The sequence below is a fragment of the Suricata suricatta genome, chromosome 8 (assembly GCF_006229205.1).
Source record: "Suricata suricatta isolate VVHF042 chromosome 8, meerkat_22Aug2017_6uvM2_HiC, whole genome shotgun sequence".
NCBI classification, from domain to species: Eukaryota; Metazoa; Chordata; class Mammalia; order Carnivora; family Herpestidae; genus Suricata; species Suricata suricatta.
In genome coordinates, this window is record NC_043707.1 from 580,225 (window position 1) to 584,823 (window position 4,599).

At 61.4% G+C, this 4,599-nt stretch overlaps 1 protein-coding gene across 2 annotated transcripts in view; it reads left to right on the forward strand.

Annotated features, from left to right (window-relative positions):
• The first annotated feature begins 6 nt into the window (after nucleotides 1-6).
• Nucleotides 7-4,599, forward strand: part of FBXL16 (F-box and leucine rich repeat protein 16) — a 9,896-nt gene continuing 5,303 nt past the window's right edge. Inside the window, exon 1 of one of the 2 annotated variants that reach the window (XM_029949270.1) lies at nucleotides 7-180. The gene's annotated coding sequence lies outside the window, so the exon portion shown is untranslated. The remainder of the gene's footprint in view (nucleotides 181-4,599) is intronic. The other variant, XM_029949268.1, reaches the window with a different exon arrangement.

Genomic DNA, 4,599 nt, shown 5'->3' on the forward strand with positions numbered 1-4,599 from the left:
GGCTCGGGGCAGCCGAGAGGGGGCCGGCCAGGCCGGGGCGCGGGGCGCGGCTGGGCCCTGCCGGCCAGGCCAGCACCTCGGCCTCCTGCCCGCTTCGCCAGCGCCCATGCCGGGCTCCCCATGAGGAGAAGACGCCCGGAGGACAGCGTGGCATGAGCCAGGTGCCCGGGCCGAGGTAAGGTGTGTGCACCGGGCCAGGTGGCGGGGCGGGGAAGGGGCCAGGCCACGCCATCGCGGCGGCCACAATGAGGAGGGGGGAGGGGGCTTCGGACAGGGTCGCTACCACCCTCTGGGTCTCACACAGCCGCGGCCCCTTCCCGGGCCGAGGCCCTCCCGCGGCTCCTGACCCCGCGGTTGCTTGGTTGAAACACGCTCCCCACAGCAACCGGACCAGGGCCGTGGGAAGCAGACGGAAGCAGAGTTGCAGGTCTCCAGCCAGTGTGGCTGGGTGAGGTCCTGGACCTCCTTGGAGCTCTGAGCTCCTCGCCCCACAACTAGGAGCCCCTGGGCCTATGAGACAGGTGTTAGATGCAGTTACACTCCAGCAGCCGTGTGGTTGTCTGGCAGGGGCCTAGTCTGCCCTGGACACCTGGGCTTGTGTGGAGCTGCCACCTCGGCAGGAGGATGAGGGGGAAGGAGGAGGCTGGCCACGTGCCTGGTCCCGGAGGAGGGGTCGAGCCTCGGCCAAGGATGGGCGGTCTCAAGGGGAACTGGGCACTCTGAGAGTTGCTAGGGAGGGGTCTGGCCTCCTAGGATCTGGGGGGAGAGAGCCCACCAGCCATCACCTCAGCAGGAAAGAAGGCCTAGCTGTTGGGACCTCAGGGAGCCCAGGGCCCAGTGGCCACTCCTCCAGCCCCTCCCGGCCTCTGCACAGGAAGCCTTCCCTCCAAAGAGAGAACAGATGGCGGTGTCACTTCACCTGCCCACTCGGTCAGTCCCTTCCCAGTACCCGCCACCTCCCAGGCCCCTTCTTTCAGCCAGCGCCTTTGAGCGGAGGCCTGGGCTGGGTCCCTAAGAGGGCAAAGGCTTGATGGAGACTTCCTGGCCTGGAAGGAGGTGGCCATAGGTCTGGACCAGGAGCTGTGGGGACAAGAGGGATCCAAAGCCCAGTCATAAAGGTAGGCAGTGCAAGGCAGACGGTTTAGGCCCCAGGGGACCGCAGGACCCAGCTGCCTGTCTTCTCCTACTTGGCTACCTCTCCCAGGGCCAGGCCTGGGCAGGATCTCTGGACAGGCACTACCCTCCAGTTCACACCACTTCCAGGGCACTTCAGAGAGTCCTCTTTCCCAATGGAAGAAGGACACAAGTAGTCCTGAGGTGGGGGCCCCTGGGGCCCTCAAGACTGCTGACCTGGGCCCAGGAAGCCTGCACTGAGACAGCCAGGGAGACATTTCGCCCCAAGGCCCTATCTTGTCGCACGTGGGTGCTCCCTGCTGTGTCTCGGAGGGGAAGCGTGAGGAAGAGTGGAGGTGGCAGTGAAGGAAGGCTTTGTGGGGTAAGTGGGCGGTTCAGAACCTTCGCCACCACTGGCAGGCTGGAGCCTCAGCCAGACCAGTCACAGAGGGTGACTTGGGCCACACTGCTTCACTGGGCAGGGGAAGCAGCAGAGGGTTTGAGACAACCATCCAAAGAGGGACACTAGGTGTCCACAGCGTAGGCACTTGGGGGCTTATCCTTCAGAGCAAAAGAGCCAAGATGAGGCTTGGAGCCCAAGCTCATTCCCTAAGGTGCCCAGTCCCACATGGCCAAGCTGTTCTGACCTTGACCACAGGACTGGGTCTGATGAAGCACCATTTCAGTCTCTTTTGAGGCCATGTGCTCACTTCCTGGAGCCCCCGGGGCACGGGTGGGGCAGCCTGCACCCCAGAAGCATCTCCGGGCTGGGGGCGGGAAGGGAGTGCTGCCTGGCACATGTGCAAAGTGACAGGGATGTGAATGTGCCTGAGTCACGGGGCTTCTTATGGAGTTTGTCAGCCTGCACTGTGTCCCCAATTCCAAGCTGGTTGTCACCCCAGTCCTGGGGGACATCACTGCAGATCGACCTGATGTGAATTTTTGTAGCTACCCACACCCTGCCCATCTCCATGACCCTCAGTGGGCAGGGAGAATCGGTCAGCAAAGGCTCTATCAGGGCCAGACCCCTCCAGCGTTCAGGGCGGGCTGTGTCAGACAGAGATCTGAGCTGGAGGCCATGATGAGTTTCCTAGGCATGAGCAGTCCAAAAGAAGAGAGTCCTGCAGCTTGCAGCCTCTGGAGAGAGCAGGAGCATGACAGAGACAATGCTGGGAGAGGCCACCAGCCTAGGGTCCCAGGCTGGAGGACACAGGGGACAGGAGAAGCAGCAGAGGAAGAGGCCACAGGAAGTGCACCTGGCCAGTGGCAGGCCAGCTGAGGACCCAGGGTTGCCCCCTGGACCTCAATGCCTAGCTTGATCTTTGGGAGTCAAACAAACTGGGGGCCCTGGGGTCAAATCTGATTTATGCATCTTTTGAAAATTCAGTCTCTGAGCCTCACTTTCCCCATGCATGGTCAGGCAGTGTGTGAGGGGCTCAGACCAGCAGTGAGGGGTGGTACTGGGAAGGGAAGGGAAGGGAAGGGTAGGGAAGGACGGGACCCACCCCTCCCTCCCTTCTGGTGGCTCCTGTCCCCTCTCCTTGGATTTGGCCAGATTATGAGGGATGGGCAGCCAGCCTCCTTAACCTGCAGCTCCCATAGTGGGGACTCAGCCAAAAAGGAGATGTGAGCCATCCTCTTCCCAAAGGTCAGAATAATTGCAAGGCCCACGCTAAGCCCCAGGGTCTTGGGTGCCTTCTCAGAAACTCTGGCACTAACCCAACCCCAGTGGCTGCCCTCACCGTGGACACTGGCCTCTGCTACAACCAAGATTAACAAACTGAGCTACAGCTCCCCACCCATCCACCTGCCCTCTTCTTCATCTGGCCTGTCCTCCATCAAGCCTCCTTGGTATCTAGCAGCCATGACCCTGCTGACTGCCATTCTTCATTCTTCATTCTTCATTCATTCATTCATTCATTCATTCATTCAGCAAGCACTCAGAGGCCACTCAGCCATGGTGCTGCTTGTCTTCAAGCAGTCCCCAGCCAAGGAGAGAGACAAATAGGTGGACAGTGATGACTGAGACCCTGGAGATGCTTTCAGTGTTGGAGAGTCCCACAGGGAGAGACAGGGGAGGCGTTCACACTGAAGGACAGAGGATAAGGAGCTGGCAGGTTAAAAAGTGGGGACGCTGACGGAGCAAGCAGGGGGCCCACTGTGTGCCCAGACAGAGACTGGGAGTGGAGGAGGAATACAGAACAGGGGGTCTGGCTGGACTGTAGGACCAAGGCTGGGGAGGAGCCAGAGGTGAGGCTGTATGGTGGACTTGCTATGTCTCCACGCTCAGTGACTTGACTGCAAAAGCAGCAGCTCCTTTCAGGGCCCCAGCACGGGCATCTTGGGACTGTCGGCTTGGGAGCCACCAAGTTCTGGAGTCCTCCCAGGAACCTGGAGCCCCCGCAGCCTATCCCAGGAGGACCTCCTCCAGAATTCCGCTCCACACAGAGGCACAACACACCAGGGGCTGAGGCTGAGAATAGTGCAAGTTTGGCCATCTTTTTAAAACGCCTCTTTTCCTAGCATTAGCTCCTGGTGCTTATTTCTAAGGGAGAAGGCACATCACATAAGACTGGTCTCTGCCCCTACCCCATCCTGAGAAGAAACTCTGGGCAGGTCCTCTGAGCCCGAGTGCATGCAGTGGGGGCAGTAACAAGTACCAAAGAGGTTGGGGTCCCACAGCCCATCTGGACCAGGCAGAGGGCCACTTGTCCCAGCCCCCTACAAGAGACCCCCTGCCTAACTGACAGGAAGACCTGCCGAGGACCACAAGCTCAGTTCTCTCCTAAAGCCCTAACCGCTGCGCCAAGGTATGGTTGTTTCCAGTTTCGAGCCACAGGGCAAGGATTGTCCGGCTGCGTCAGTGAGGCGGGAGTGTGCAGGTGGAGATCAGCAGGACCATGGACAAGGTCGGGGAGCTCAGGGCTGCCTCCGTGGAGCGGCAGCTGCAGTCAAAGGCACAGCAGAAGGGCTCATGGACTGGCAGGCAAGGCAGTGCCTTCTGGCCACGGATGCGAGTGTGAGATAAGGGACAGCCAGCCCTCAGACACCCCACCCCCACGCTGAGGCCATCCCCGCCCCGGCCCCTCCCTCCCGTGAGCTCTCTCCACGCGCTGGCTGTTTTTCACCAGCTCCACCCTGAGGCCTGAAGAGGGGATGGGACTGTGGGCGTGTGCAAATGTGAGCTCCCGTGGGGTGGGGAAGAGCCCTGCAGATGCCCGGGGCATCCACGTGCACCCCGCCCCCCACCACCAACTCAGGCACTCCACGTGCACACCCATGGCTGGGAGCATCTTTAACCTAAATCGGCACTGCTCTTGAGTTATTTCTCCCCTGGTGCCACCTCCGCCGCCTCCTCCGGATCTTGGCGGAGCGGGCGGCTTCTCGCCCCGCCCCGTCGCCTGCTGAGCTGGGTTTGCCGGGCCGGCCCGCACCCCACCCCCACCGGCCGCTGTCCGCCGCCGAGCCCGCCGGGGCCTGGCCTCC